Genomic DNA, 17,528 nt, shown 5'->3' on the forward strand with positions numbered 1-17,528 from the left:
TTTATCATTTATTGATGTCGCAAAAGACAAAGATGAGTTATGTGGAGGATCGGAGCTCAAACAAGAACATCGTAGAAATGTCAGCTCAATGGTAGATGTTTGCAACATATTATAGTGTTGGATCGGTTCTAAGACTGATTTTGCCCCCATTCAGTCGTCTTTTTTATCGGTTAGATCCATTTTAACATTCAACGGTCCAAAGGACCGTTACTTCGGTCATTCAATCTCAAGGTCCAAGCTATCTTTATAGCTATTCTTCACTTATACTTATAACTTACATTGAATAATATAAAAACGAAGAAAATAATTAATGATAGCTAGAGTGTATAATACTAATTTGGGAGAGAAAAAAATTGAAGGATTTTTTTCTTAAAAAAAAAAAAGATTATCTGGGAAAACAAATTCTTAGCCCTTTTTAGACCAATCCAACACTAATCTAGCCATGTCATGGGTATTGTGGTACCAAGGGGGGATGTTAGCTTTCAATATTTGGAGGGAGATTGTAGCTTAGCCACAAAAGTTATCAATACTGTTTATATTTAAATAGTTTTTTTAAATATATATATGGGTTATTCCATGAGAAATTTTCAAAAGGAAGGGATTTGAGTACAATTCGTTTTGTAGAATTATAGACAGAAGACCCGCATAGAAATGAAATTTTGAATCTGTAACTCAATCCAAATCTAAGGCCTTACAAATGAAGTAATTAGCGTTTGGATGACCTTTTGGATTAGCGAAACATCGTCAACTAAAGCAATAATGTACAAGTGTAATACAACATAAAAAAATTATCAATTAGCCCAAAAAAATATATGTTTGTTATTTTGTTATGAAAAAAAAGGTATAACATGACCTTAGTTTTTGACACGTAATTTTTTTTTTTTTTTTTTTGAACCCTTATAATTTAAAAAAAAAATAGATTTGTAACTTCACTAAATTATTAGTAATAGTTTGATTTAAAAATAATCATAATCTCATCTATATGCCACACGATTTGTTTAATGGATTTTCTCATCCACTAATCATCTTATTTTAGTAAAAACTAAAACTAAATTAAAGCTGAATCAAAGAAGAAATTATTATTATTCAATATTATCGTCTTTGACATCAATAACGGCCTCAACTCGACCTCAGAAAAGAGATCGGGTATTTATGGCAGTCTTCTTTGGCAAATTCCGGAAATTCTCCCGGATCCTATACATCAGCTCATATTTTGTGTTACATGAGGATTTGTTGCTGTATCGTTCAACTACATACCACAAAAAGAAGTTCATGTGATTGAGATCCGATGAGCTATAAGGCAAAACACTGGGTACAACAAAGTCTAAAAAATCTGAGATCATTCTGTGATCATCACGCAATGCTGTTGATTCATAATCACTTTCAGACTCCACCTGTTCCATCATGACTCTCCAAGGAAAAAACTTGTCCAGGTTTAAGAAGTTTGCAATTAAAACATTGTATCCTCCTGTGCGGATCGCAAAAGAACACTCTGTCTTTTCGAAAATTGTATAATAAATACGTCGTTGATCAATGCCATTTTTGTTTAACTAACGCCAAAGCATCAAACAACGCCTTAACTGCTCATACACAGTTGTACTCAATTTCACTATTAGACAAAGACCGCACGATGTAGTATTTTTTACATTTAATATAAGTAAAATATAAAAAGGTATGTTCCATGAAACCTTTTTTTTTTTTTCTTTTTTCACAAAATAAATTTTGTTATAATTTTTAGGAATATAAACGTCATTTTTTATATTTTTGAAGGTAAAAACAATCAGAGAGACGACCCTTTCTCAATCCAAAAACAAAACAAAGATGACATTTAGACGACTAATTTAATTTTTCGAGCCGACTCAACACTAGAAAATAAAACTAGAACAGATAGTAATATCAATAATGTAAAATGATATATTTAAAAACAAAATGAAGAGAGATATTATTGTGTTCACTTATATGTGCTCAATTGTACAATGTATATTAGAATGCCCTGTTTTAGGGTTAATATGTTTCCACCCCTGCACAAGGACTTTTTTGTGCTGGGGACAAACAAAAAAATGACTATGGTAAAGTTACAGGTCTCTCAGTCCATTTTTGGGGGTGGAACATGTCATTTTAGTTTGAAAATATTATTATTTTTGGGTATAAATTGATCGTTTATAGGCCCCTTTTACCGCCGTCCAGTGACACTAGAAATATAGAGGCTTAAGGGCCAATAGCCCTTTATTTTTTCAGAATTTTTATAGTTACCGTTCGATAAAATTATTGTTTTGTAGATATCAAAATTTTCAAAAAAAAAAAAAAAGTACCAAATTTCTTACCTTCCAAAGAAATTTAAATAAAAACTTTTCGAAAAAGTTATTAAAAACACAAAAATATTCTGTCAAAATTGTCAAAAAACCCTACAAATTTCGTAAAGAAAAAGAAAAATTATTATCACGACTCCCATAAATGAAATCCTCCACTGTTAAATAATTTGCCCTCTCCCCCACTTGCAAATACATTCCACCATCGCTGTCTTAGTCCTAAATATGATGCAATAAGGAAAAAATTGTATTTTTTAGCATTTTGTTTATGAGTTAAAAATATATGCTCGTAGTTTTTAACAATTTAAAGGGTGTTCTAAGAAGTATTCAATTATTTGTAGTCTTTCTGTTTTATCGAATACTAGTTGTAGTACCCGGCATTGTCCGGAGTAATTAGGTGTCGCCTAAAAGACAAATTTTGATTTAATAATAAAGAAGATTAGAAAATCTTTAAAAAATATATTATGTCAAAAACAATTTGTGGTATGTGTAAACTCAGTGAAGACCCAATTTTAAATAAGACCGATTTTTGATGCCTTTTCTTTCCATTGGACTAATCTAATCGATTTTCACTTATGTACAAATCTAGAATGAATATTCTATGAGACTGATGTAGACCAAACTTTTCTAAAGTACCGAATTAGTTCCCCCCAACTAAAATCTCAGACCAGTATATGATTTCCAGACCAAAAACCAACACTGATTTCCACACTAAAGTACCATTTTTCCAAAACAAATTATATGTAGCATGCCAAAAATAGCACTTGAGGCCTGCAACTTTATCAATATCAATTTTTTTATTGTCCCTAGAAGAAAAGGCCTATGTGGTTTATATAAATAATAGGAGAAGTTAAGGCAAATTCATTATTTTTTCAACAGATAGTTTTATTTATCTGTTTCTCGTGTTGTACAAGTGCGTCGGTTTGATTGTGTTAGAAAGATAGATTTTATACTCATCCAATATGAAATATGAATAGTGTTTATGGTCATGATATCGTTACAGCCAATCACGAGTTATTTTGGTTTAATCATTCAGCTGCAGTAATTGTGATGTCAAAGAAGCACGAGGCTCTGGAAGGCCAATTGTTAAAAATGTGGATAAAATAAGGAAATCGTCGAGTCGGACCCTCATGTAAGCACTTTTTTTGATTCAAAAGGAAATAAATATGAATTGATTCTCATAATAAAAATCATGGATTTCTATTTACTACACTTTATATTGTTAACCCAAAAACGGGACAGTCTAATGTGTAAGCAAGAGTCTGAAGAGCCTCCATGTTTATGTATTTATTAGAAATATATACATATAATATTTCTTGTTGAATTATCTCTAATTCAATAGTGAAAAATATATAGAGATATATATGAAATATATATATATTTATAGCGTCTGCTGTATCAATAATGATAATTTATATCTTGAAGTAGTGCACCAATCTAACAAACAAATTTATCATCTTTCTTCGGCTTCAGTTTCCCCTTATTTATTTATTATATAGTTACTTCAATAATGTTGGTAGGCCAATGCATAAAAAAACAAAAGCAATACAATATTATCTAATGAAATTGTATACTTTGTGACTGGGAAAATTATGAAGAGTAAACTTCACAACTAGAAATGTAATTTCACAGCATTAAATAACTCTATCTTCCTCTCTCTCCCTCTTTGTCAAGGAAAATATTAAAAGGGATCTTAAAATGAATTTTTGGATGGACCATTTTTAGTATAGAAGATAACTGACGACATAAAATAGTTATTCTTTAAAATATATACAGAATGGCTTATATTTAATTCTCTCTTTTAATTCATAACTATTGTAAAAAATAAAAGAAACCGAAAATGAACGTGGTCATCCTGATAGTTTGCATAGTATGATGGAGCAGAGCTCCCAAGCTGTTATTATGTTAAATTAGATCAGCTACAAGGATTTGTGAGAGGAAGGAAATGAACACAAATAGATAGCAAGGTCATTTAGAGGAGCAATCACTTCGATTTCGATCCTTACTTCTACTCAAAATCCAAAAAGAACTTACACTTTTAACACCCGAGCAAGCCCTCATTATTACTTTTCGTCTTTGATGATTAATTTAATCATAAATAATTACTACATAATTATATCTTCTCTCCTTCAAAATTGTCTGTTTTACTTTGTTGATTTTCGGGGTTTTTTTACATGCCCAAAATGCTACGGATATGCATTGCTGTACATGGCCATATATAGTGACGCATAAAACATGTGCATGTAGATCAGCTCCAAGCACTTGTGAGAGAAAGGACGTAAACAGAAATCCTACTTTATTTCTATCAAGGAAAATGGCAGGAATGACAGCGAATTCGATCCTAAATTCTATTCTTAGTCCAACAAGAACGTAGACTAAGAATTTTTTTAAATCTTCCTTTAATCGGTGAGATGGAGTTGCACTGACTAATTATCAGTAAACATTATATTATTGTAGTGACTCCATCTGATCTAGGAGTTGTCTCTGAAGTCCATATACATGTAGTATATTTCCTTTTCTAGAAACGACCAGGGTGCAAACCTACGCACATTGAGTTCTAGAGAATAAATTATCTTGAGCGCGTTGTCCATTGAGCTACGTCGTCATTCCATTAATCATCATTGTTACTCTCTGTCTTGCATGAGCACACGTACTATTTCTTACTTTATACTTAGATGTTCTGTCTTTAAAAACGAAAAAATAATGATAACAGCTTTGGAAAATAAAAATAAAACATGTTCAGATTGCAACTTCATAAATTCACTCCCGCTTTCCAGGACATATCGTACACAACTATGACCTCGTGATAACAACAATATTGAGTTAAATAACACACAACGTGACGACAAAGAAAAAACGCATTCCCTCAGTCCATGAAAAGAGTCGGAATTAGCATAATAATGAAGATAAATACGTGGTTCCGTAGGGCGTAGAGAATGGAATTATTATTTACTCTCTCTATGTCTTTTTTTTTTTTGGCAAATCCACAACTATAGTTTGTACTTCAATGTACCGTCTATACATAAATATAGTAACAGAAGTTGATTGATGGTTCTCATATATCTACAAATCTGTATCCAATGACGTAAGAATGATACATGAGCTAACTCCAACCCCTTCCCTTTCGTTATTATTATTCTCCCCATCAAAAAGAATAACCAAAATAATTATATGCCACTCATACACGACTAGAGATATGACGTATCTTGAATCCGAATCCAAAGTACCTGCCCAGGGTATAACTAAACTTTTATAATCCGAAAAAAATATACAAAATATTTATCGGATCTTAAAAATCTTATAGTATTGCTTAATACGGATAGAACGGCACTTGATCCGGATCATAAAGTACTCGTCTAGGTCATAAGCAATTTTTTTATTTCCAAAGATATTCGAGAGCCGAACAGGCTTCTGGTACTCCAACTTTTATGGATCTTAAATAACATACGTATTGCTCATTTGTAGAAATGAATTCAAGAGAATAATCAAATTTATCTATGAGTGCAAAGTCCAAAACGGATCTCAGTTTTGGTCTCAGTCATTAGAATTCTGAAATATCTGGGATTATAGTAAATAAGTTTGTGGGTGTCCTTTAATGCTTGTTGACCCTATGAGGCTGAAATTTTGGCTTATGCTATACCCAAAAACAAAAATCGTTTTTTTAGCTCAATGAGACTAGCTAGGGATTTGAGTTATAATTCAATAATTGATTGGCGTCTCTTTAAAAAAAAAACATCTATACAAATAACTACGTACGTAATTTTCGGAACATTTTATTTAATAATTTTTGCAATGCTTGCAAAACTGAACCAGTCATGGCGGTTTATTTTTTCGAGAGCAGTATCTTGCATACTTTTTTTTTGCAAGTACTAGAAAAATAAATGTTATTAACTATTTTTTTGTAAAATTAAAGCAAAAATGTTTTTTTAGATTTTCTTCACGAATTTCGTTTGGCCAATTTTATGACAAAATAAAAATGGACTTCTCATCAAGACAACTTTTTTGATTGTTACAAGAGCCAATAGAATAGTAAGAGTATTTGGGGGGGCTATGATGAGTCTTTGTGGATTAGTATATGTAGTATAAAATATAGTCAATTTCCGCTCGAACGTTATTATCATTGCAAGAGAATTAGAATTATCAGGATCTTTCTCGACAACAACGAAACATTCATGTTATAATTAGAAATATAATAGAACAATTCTGTATGTACAATTTTTTTTTCTTTTTTTTTTTGAAAACTGAGCATTGAACGCTAAAAATAAGATTTTAGCGTTCCATTCCAAAAGTACTTCAAAAAAATTCAAGAAATCAAAGTTTATATATTTTTTTAAATATGATTTAAAGAGCTGATAAAGAAAAGACAAACGCTTGGAAGACCTATTATGTGGAAGTGGCCCAGGGGTGGGGGGACTAAGGGGCCTCTTTTTGAAGGCTATATCGAACATGAAAGTTTCGAGTACTCTACTTTAACCCGAACATATGAACTTGACCACTTCAATAATTATGAATCACGGGCCGAAGCTCATCATTTGTTCGTAAATGAAAGCAAATAGACTATTAGAACTAATAAATTATGCTGTCATATGTTGCAAGGGCCACAGTATAGTTTCCCAATAATTAGTATTTATAATAAATTTATAGCTGGAAGATCTTCTCATCGAAGAGAGCTGAATAATTGTATCAATTGAAAAAGATGATTTTTCCTGTTCTGTGAAAGAGAGTTGTGGCTCTTTCGAGTCGGGATGTGGCTCCCTCACTTTTCGTTCAATTATGAGTAGGATTATATACAATGCAATAACCAAAACACCACTTAAATGTTTTGTCTGTCTAGATTATCAATCCCCCATAAACTAATTTCACCTATGAATGAAAGGCTTATAAAACTACATTTTCAATCAGTCTCATGGATCAAGAATTCATTTCATTCTCACAGACAATTGTTTCCTGTTACCATGTATTAATGACGACAAAATAATAACGATACAAAATGTAGGCACGATTTAAGAACAAGTATGTAATGAAAAAATGAATAAATCCTAATCAGAATTCATCATACCAATTTTTTCTTCATGTTCATAAAGATACGAACAAAAAAAAATTGATTAGTTATTACAGATAGCTGTTAAAAATGGTCTGTTCTTCAACTCTTATTACCAAAACCGTTGAAATAAAACCAAGAAATTTGGAATACTCTCAAAGTTAATAGACATCCATGGTTAGACCATCTTGTAATCCAGCTTGCTAGAATTTTTAATTTGATGTATTGTACCGACTGCCCGGCAAAACAGACAGATTTTGCCATATTAGAGAATAATAACTATATATTAACCCATATAATACCAGAAATTATATAACTAATAGTAATAGTATATACTCTTTGACGTCACTATTAAAAAGCGTGGTGGAAGTCTAACATCAGTGGGAAAAGCGCTATGGTAGTATAACCTTGTATTTCTAATAACCTTGGAATATTCTCATTTCTAAATATGTTGATTTGATAAACAAAAGAAGTCATTCAATTGTATTAGAACAGGGTGGTCTGATAATTTTAAGTTTTAAAGTTATTGGCAGTGAAACAAGTTTGTATTATCCGAGAACAAAACCTAGTTCTTGTCCTTTAACTTTTACGGATCTCAAAAAACGTCAAAAGGATTTTTCAGATCTTAAAAATCTTATAGTCTAGCTTAATCAAGATAGAACGACCCTTGGATCACGTTCTGAAGTACTCGGCTAGGGTAAAGTAAATTTGTATTAACAAAGATCTGAACAGGCTTTGGCAACTCAAACTTTTACGGATCTTAAAAAAGATCCAATGGATTTTTCATATCATAAAGATCCTAATATTGCTTATTAGTTAACCCTATTATTTAAAAATATAGATAAATTATCTATATGGAAATTATCAACTCTATTTATCTTGATTTGTGCTTGGAGCAACATCAATTAAACAGTTGTATTGCATCGCTATTAAAATGTTATTATAGTAATATTTTTAGCAGTATTAACATCATCTAAAAACATATTTATTATTTTATACATAGTTCCCTTTTTCTTTCTTTTTATCTGACATGCACGATCGGTTGTATTGTAATTTCCTAGATCAAGTATCTACATAGTCCTAAGGTACACTCAAAATGACTGTACACGTATACAGACAAACTTCTCTTTATCAATATAGATCCTTCCCCATTTTAAAAATTTTAACCAATCAGTGAGCAAGGAGCACTATAATTTATAATTATCTCGGTCAGTAGATATGTCTTCTCTCAATGCCAACATATTTTGTATAAAATTCTCTCAGTCGTAATTTGTACGCTCGCCATAACTTTTTTTCTAATATTCAGATCCCTATTAATGACCTATTTAGAGGGTGTGCTGATGCAATATCATACTAATAATTACACAAACTTACCAACAGGGTCGTTGCAGATTTAAAGCAAGTTGCAATTTGACAAATTTTCCTTGTATTTTAGGCACTTTCCATACGGCAACGTTTTAATAATGATGCTGTGTTTCTTATATTCGGATTCAAAAAGTTTCACGTCCAATCGAGGAAGAAATTCTGTTGCTGAGGGATCTAATGGGAATTACTAGAGAAGAGAAAAGGAGCGCATACGGCACTCGTAAAAGTTAATTATTCACTTAATTTCTACCGTTGACCATTGGTTATTTAACATATCAACGGGTTTGTCAGATTTATAGAAACGTTTTTCCAAGCTATGTATAGCATAATGTTTACCTACTCTTGTTTATTTGGAGTCAAACTACTCAATGAGTTTTGTTCCTGCTTCCCCCCTTCACCATTATTATATTCAAAACACGGTACGTTAAGTAAAAACGAATTTTAAAATATTCACGATTAAATACGTATTATTTAGAGTCTATTAATATATATGTTTTGCAAATGAAACCTTAAAAGAAAGCTTTTATATCTTTTAACTTCTTAGCACACAAAAGCCTTCGTTATTCATCTGTATGTGTGTTTTTTTTTTATCGTTGTTGCATGCAAAGAATAGATGTATCCTGACCTTTAATTTTTCTCACAGTATCTCCGTTATAAAGGTCCCAAATCATTTGTTAAGTTATGTAGTAAGTTAGCCCAGTGAACTACGTCCTTAGAACTAATTATGTTATTAAAATCAATGTGCTTAAGTTTGAGCCACAGTCGTCCAAAAGAAAAAGGGTCTAGCAACGCCACTGATCAATACTATATGTTTTTTCCAAAAACTTTCATCTTTTCCGTGTAGAAATAGGACAGTTTTATTATCCGAGATCCGAACCAGCTTCGGTTACACGAAGTTTTAGGAATCATAAAAACTTCCAAAGGATTTTCCAGATCTTAAAAACCTAATAGTTTTACTTCATCCTAGTTATAAAAAAAGATATTATTTGTATCGAACGTTGCATCTTTATTTATCTTGATTTATATTTGAAACCACTTCTACATAAACAGTTGCATGACGTGGATATTCCACACAGCGTTACCTTACTACACCTATACTAAAACAAAAATATAAACTGTATTTGGTTGTCAGCTCTCGACATTTCTTTTTTTTTTCTCTAATCTGTGTTCTTAACATTGACTGGTTGGATACGAATTCCTTCTTATTATGCTGTTAACAATTATCAACTATTATTGAATCATAATAATTCCATAGTTGAAGAATTGTCTAACCACCAACGTATTTTATTTTGATTTAATACTTATATTTTTATTTAATTAATGGTTGATAACTAGTTTTAGGTTGTCCAGTTATTGGATTGAGTGTAATAATTCTAAGAGACTTGAAATATCAAATTTGGAATACTACAAATAAGATTTTAATCAATGAAATAAGGTATTGGGGGTTGCAAAGTGAATAAATACATGTTGCAAAGTTTTAAATTTACTTGATTTTTTGAAGACGTAAGTATCAGGACTTTATTAAAGAAGATGCAATTATGAGAATAATCAGCTTCTATCAACCAATTTCCGATCTAGCTCAATTAATTTCTTATGAAAAAATATCATTTATTTCTGAGCAATACATGCTAGGATTTTCAAATAAATTTAATAATTATATAACTGAATAACAAATAAGTTTATTTGTTACTTTATAGGTGAATTACTCTACATCGAGTAGTCAATGTAATCATGAGTTATTCCAATTAAAGATCCATAGCATTCATATCCAAATATAATGTAATGCATAAATATCCGAAAGTAAAAGTTGAACTTGCTGTCAATAAATTATCAGAATCAATTTGTAATGAAATAAATATCAACCCAACTTGAGTATGTGCCGTGTCTTCAGTTTGAGTAGTGGCGATAAGCGTTGGATGAGGGTTGAGAAGTTTGTCGTTCAATTTGTGTGCATACTACACAAGTTTTGTTTGCTCGATATAAAATAACTTTTTTATATGGATCAATTCAGTAGTAATTTATTCACCTTCAAACGAAGGACATTTTAAAAACTTTCTCCCCAATAAGTTGGTGTATATGCACTTAAATATACGCACTGAATAAAATAACGAAAATAACTTTTTCTCACTATGACAAGGATTGACAATATGCGCATCCAATGTGCTGTTGCATAGGTCTTGAGTATAGAATTTTCTATGTGCTGAATATCCATCAAGCAGTGATGCAACTGGCTTGAACACAACAGGTGTGACCAAATTTCTCAGAATTTTAGAATCTAATATTGTCAAAGGTACCATTGCGATAGTGTCTTCATATTTGTTAGTTAAGCTTTTGATCCTAACACATTACAAACTCTTGGTTGGTGTATCCTCTCCATGTTGAATGCCGTAAATTTTCCATCCCGTATACTTACAAAATTTCCTATCAAAATGTGTTTTATCAATTGATTTTTTTTTGTTCAAATCAGAAATATATATATATTATACGTATGCATAATGTAGATAGGTAGATTATGCCATTTCCAATAAGAACTTAGAAACATACACAATTTCAGAATTTAAATCCTATCTTATATTGGTTTTTTTTTTTGTATAAAGCGAGAAAGAACACTTTAGCTTTAGCCAACGCCTTAAAATCCGGCGAAGATGATGACCACATGCCCTTGGCCCATAAATCAGTCATGTTATCGGCGCAGAACTTCTGGCATTTGGGCGATGTGTGTGAACGTCCAACATTATGGATTCACACATAATTGTCCTCTGCGTAAGTGTCCTTGAGCCATGGCAGTATGGTGAACCTCAGCACCTTGTAGTATGCCTACTGGTCGATTTTGTCCCTAGCCTTAAGAAGGGAGGCATCTTCTTGCCGTCGGACGCCACGACCCCCAGGACCATTGTTTTGGTCGGATGTTTTGTACGGAACACCCCCTTGACCTGCTATGGTGATCCCCCAAGCCAACGGTCGTTTCAACGGTTGGAAACCTAGTCCACGGTGAAAATCTTCTTGTCAGAGAAAATTTTTACTGTGGTTCCATTTGCCTTGATCCACGCACGAACTTTCTTGCACCTCTGCAGTCTCCTTTCCTTCAGAGTATCCGTCAACAGGTGACGTGGGATCCTTATGTAAGAGGACAACCCCAAATCCTCCTTCAAAAAGTCCTTCTGATTTCCCCCTCGTCTACGTCAAACTCGTTAGAGAGGCGATTCATGGATTTTGTGGGGTCCTCCTTGACCTTTTTCAGGTCCCCCAGAAACTCAGAATTCCTTTTCAAGTTGTGTCCGCCACTTCTTTTTTTCCTTGAGAGGTCTTTTCCATCCTTTTTCATCTGAGGCACCTTGAAAATGAGGCTCTGGAGCTCTTCACAATGTCCATAATCTTTGTCACCTCAATTTTGGCATCCAGAAGGTCTGAGATCCTCTGCCTCAAGAGGGAGTATTCAACAATCAATTTTGTGCCAAATTTCCCCTTCTTATCATTGGCTGGTTTCGGAATCTTGCTTCCTCACATATTCATCCATGCATTATTAAACCTGATTGCATCATATACATGGCTTTCCCTCCAAAAAGTATTTTCTAGGTTAATAGAAATACATTTCTATAATAATGGTTTGGATAATGGTTCTACTTCTTTGAATGTCCCGCTATAGAGAAGATCTGGAAGGGAACGAAATCCTCCAAAACATCTCGGAGATTATGTTTTAAAGTAGCCGGGGAGAATGTGATAAAATTTATACACAGTCTATTACTGATACATCCCTAAATATAATAGTCTTAATGTTTTTGTATTGTTTTGTATTCTAATCTAAGAGAAATAACTTGTTACCTATATAAATCAGACTGTGTTATAATAAGTTTACTAAAGCCTATCTTGAGGTTGAATTTAAGACTATTTATTTCTCCACTTAAACAACAATATGTGTAAACAATGTTGGAATGGCTTGAGAGTTGGAATTCTTTATAAATTGATTTTCTTCAAATGTTTAGAGCAAATTCCAGAATTATATGATAGTTTCCAAAGATTTCACTTCATTGTTAGAAACCAATGGCTTCCAAGAAATTCGCCCCTTGGAAATGAAAAAAGTGTAATCCTCTCAGCTCCAGAACGATTCACGGCACGACATGAGGACATACTTGTGGAATTTAATAAAATATATTGCCTTTGTAGATATTTTTGTACCTAAATATAGTATTAAATTTTGAATGTTTTGGCCCGTGACTCAAACACATGAGGAAGTCAGCATTTACGCTTTGACGATAGCGGACTTATTATATCTACGTGGTGTTTGATTGGATAAAAGTTTATACGTAGAAGATGATTGTTTATATGAACCTATGTATTTTCTGAAAAGAAGTGCACTCTCCATGTTTATAATTCTCCATACTATATATAAGGTGTGCCGATAAGAGATTTCTTTACTTTTTTTACTGGCTATTTTGATGACGTCACAGAGGAGTCAGTTTAGGAGGAAATTAGATAAAACAAATTGTATAAATATATACAATATAATATTTCAGTTTCTCATCAGACAATGGTATTAGTGTAAATTTTTACCCTCCAATGATTATGATACTAAATATTTTTTTTTTTTAATTATAAGTTGTTGAAAATAGGTCAGAGCATAAATTTTCAAATAAATATACAAAAATAAGGGGGTATTTGATGGATTTGTACAGGTTGCCATAACACAAATACGCCAAGTAACTCCAGAAGAAGACATAACTCTTGGAATAATATGAGTATGAGCTTGGCTCCGTTGTGACGTCATCAAAAAGTTGTAGCTAACGTCCACCAGACTGCGTTGCAATCAATGTTACTAGAAAATTGTTTTTGTAACATTGATTATAAGTTTCTTATCGACACATCTTATATATAGTCACCTTGAGTCTGAAGAGATCATTTGTAGACATCACAAGATGAATAAACAAAGTAATGAAAAATGAGTTAAGGTATTGGAAATGGCCAGTAAAAATACTACTAGTACTTATGGAGCCTATGTACATAAGAATTAATGTTTACATAGTACTTCTAGACTTAGTTGTATTTCAAAAAATCTTGTTATTTTAACTAGCTTTTACCTTTATTTTGTGTGTGACTAGAACGTATTATAATACGTTCTAGTCACACAACTCCTACTTTAAACTTCAGGTATCTTGTCTCTTTGAAAGAGCTTATGAATTGTAATGAAACTTTAAAGACTCAAATGAGGTAGTTAATAATAACTCAAGACTTTATTTACAGCTAAAGAGACCAAAAAGGAAACAGGAGACAAAATGGTTGATGAATGGGCCTAGCAAGCCGTGGGGAAATTATTATTACAATATCAAATTCAAATCATTTGTCTTGAACTATAATTTGCAATTGCGCGTCTTTGAACACATAATTCCAGTCGATTTTATAGATTTATCTTCGAGTTAGTAAGATTTAGTTACTCATTTCACATTTGTGTGCTTCAGCCAAAGCCAGTGGAATAATGAAAAAAGGGGAGTGGATGATGTTAGACGCTTCTACAAACTCTTTCTTCTTGTATTTAAATTTCATTTGTGGGGTATTGTGATTAGCTATGTAATTGAACAGGGCCAATGATAATATATTAATCATGTGTCGTTCGTATTTTCGGGCCATTTTTTCGTGTAAAAATCAGTTACTTAATCCAAACGGCAAGGCCGTTTCAATAGCAGTAATAGTTACACAATACATATTTGATTAACATATGTAATCAATCATCAATGCCTTTGGAGTAAAAATGGAAAGGAATAATAAAAAAACTATTTGTTGCTTCGTGCAATTCTCCAAATGGAATGACTTACTTTGGATTCCCTAAGGATTCTCATTTTCGTGATATATGGATACAAGTTTGCAGAAGGAGTGAGAATATACCTCAGTTTCCCAAAATCTGTTCCAGTCGTTTTACTCATGAAAATTATGAGAGAAATTTGAAGAATGAATTCTTGGGAAAGGCCGCTGGGGAAAAACTAAAGAAGGATGTCATTCCAAGTTTGAAACTGTTCAACTCTGTGGTGGATGATGGAGATCCTAATCCTCGTCAGAGAAGTTGAAACTAAAGCCAAAGAAGATTCCATTTTGGACAAAACCAAAAGTGTTGAAGGATAATCAGACTAAGTTGCTGAAAAACAAAATCAAAGTGTTGCAGAACCACAGAATCCCTCAATCTGTATAAGAAGGCAATTGTAAAATTCGAGTCAAAGAAGAATATTAAACAACTCGTGAGAAAAGAACTCCTTAAATGGTTCACACCTTTTCAAACAAACATGCTCATATCTAAGACATTATTAATGGCCTTACTTTAAATAGCCTCTCAAGCAGGACTTATAAGTACATAAGGGACAAGAAGTAATTTCCTTTACCGAGTGTGACAACCCTCAAAAGGTGGATTAAAGATTTTGAAACACTTCCTGGAGTACAAACAGATATCTTAAAAGTTATTGAAAAACAAGTTGAAGTCAGTAAGAAGCCTAACTATGAATATGGTGTCCTGTGTTTTGATTAAATGTCATTATCCAAAGAAGTGACTATTTGTCAAAGAAATGAGCAAATATTTTATATTAAAGTAGAATCTCTGATACTCAATTATCTCACTAAATGAAAACAGCAAATGTATTAATCATTGCAGATTTTTTTAATTATACAGTTTACTTATTTTATCATGATAACAGCCCCCATTTTAATATTACTACAGCCATATAAACAATAGAATAAGGTAATAATAAATTTTTTTTGTATTTTGTATTTTCTTATCTTCTCTTCTATTAAACTATTTCCTATTTAATTAGCTCTCTTTGCAAAACTTTTATTGTATTGAGTTATAATTTTTTTTTCATCTTTCAGGTCATTATGGTTCGAGGTTTGATTTCATCCTGTAAACAAGCAATTTTGTATGATTACGATAGAGCGATTACCAAAGATTTATTGTTCGAAATTATTTCCAAGTTAGGAAAAATAACAATCAAAATATACGCAATGGTTTCTGACATGGGAACGAAAAATCAAAGATTGTGGAAACAGTTAGGGATAACGGTTGATCAAACGTCATTCGTAAATCCAGCGGATTCCAGTCGTTCAATTCACGTTTTTGCAGATGTTCCTCATTTAATCAGAAGTCACTTCATCGATGATGGTTTCAAACTACGAGATGGCGCAATCATAAAACCAGACTCTCGAAAAATAATTCTACAATAATGAGTTACGAATGAATGATAAATTGACCCCTAAATTGAGTGAAAAATGAAAGACAACACGTCCATTTAGATACACCACTGTTTAGTAAGAGATCTGCTATGAGTCTTTGTTTATTATTTCCCCATGAAGAAGACTCTCAAAATGTTGCTAATTTTGTGGATTTAATCAATTCTTGGTTTGATGTTATGAACAGTCATGGTCCTAACGATTCCAAGAATGACGTTGGAAGCGGATTTGGAAAGTACCTTGAAAAGCAAAAAAAGGTTCTCGTGGACACCATCAAGATCATTTCATCCATGAGACAACTTCCGGTTACGAGCAACAAGAAAACCAAATTAAAACCGTATCAAAAAGGAATTATCATATCATCCAAGTTTCTTATAAATTTGCATGGTGATCTTACTTCTCAAAATACCATCATTGAATATATTTTGTCGCCTCGATGTAATCAAGACATCATTGAAAAAAATTTCTCACGTATCCGAGGAATTGGTCGATTTCATCAGCATCCTAACTCTGTGGAATTTATGAATTGATTTCGTATACTAGTTATATCCGATTCATCACAATTTGCTGTTTCAACCGCCGTTGTTAAATGTCAATTAGAAACTGCATCATATGACTCCTCTATTTTGGATCAGATAAAAGTACCCTTGATGAAATTTCTCTGGTAGATGAACCAGAAGAAAATAAATATGATGAAGATGATATTGACATACGAAATGATATACAATTGCTGCTTGAAGAAGGTGAAATGAGAGCTGAAGACCCTAATACTTATGAGTATGAAAATTGTAACCATGAAGATGAAGTTGAGGACATTTGTGATATTTTAGAAGAGGAGGGTAACAAAATCAAAGATGATGAACTACTGGATCCATCAAGGGAATATGAAAAAGAAACATTCACTTATATCACTGGATTTTTGGCAAATAAACTTCATGAAGAATTTTCAAGTCTCGGTACAAAGACAAAATATTTAGATTCTGATCAACTCATACAATCAAGTCCATGGATTGTTTCTAGATCTCAAGGAGGTCTCATGCAGCCCTCAGGAGAATTCTTGGAATTTTGTAAAGAAATGGAAAGTTACTTTTTAAGAATTCATAATCCTAGAGTTGACTGTGATCCTTTTGTAATAAAAAGACTGACTGACTTATTATCTACAAAATACCCCCACCAAAATGTCTAAATCATTAAGAAATTCATCAGAACAAGAACATTTCATCGTATAAAGTACTTAAACTTTCTCAAAAAAACTAAAGAGTGTAAGATTAAAGCAAGAAACACAAGGAAATTTACTCATTACTAAGTCATACTTATATATCATTTAATTAACTCTTCTCTCAGCACATAACTAAATCTGACAAGTTATTTATTGTATGTAATTGTCCATACTATTATACCATTATATGTCTACTATTTTGTTGTAACTCTGATGTTTTTAATAAAGTAATAAACAGTGTTAAACCTATAAAATTGAATTCTTTTGCCCTCATTATTTGATTTTCATTTGTGAACGTACGTAAGTTTGTTGTATTTTTTTTAAAATATGTATATTAATTTATATTAAATGATCGAAATTTGCCGTTTCGATGACGTCACAAAACGCTTTT

General features: G+C 32.1%; 1 long non-coding RNA gene across 1 annotated transcript; it reads left to right on the forward strand.

Annotated features, from left to right (window-relative positions):
- Window positions 1–15,311: 15,311 nt before the first annotated feature.
- Window positions 15,312–17,513, forward strand: LOC139905837 (uncharacterized). Its single transcript, XR_011780913.1, has 2 exons — window positions 15,312–15,433; window positions 15,562–17,513. It is a non-coding gene; the product is annotated as an uncharacterized lncRNA (long non-coding RNA).
- Window positions 17,514–17,528: the final 15 nt, after the last annotated feature.

The sequence above is a fragment of the Lepeophtheirus salmonis genome, chromosome 6, assembly GCF_016086655.4.
Source record: "Lepeophtheirus salmonis chromosome 6, UVic_Lsal_1.4, whole genome shotgun sequence".
NCBI classification, from domain to species: Eukaryota; Metazoa; Arthropoda; class Copepoda; order Siphonostomatoida; family Caligidae; genus Lepeophtheirus; species Lepeophtheirus salmonis.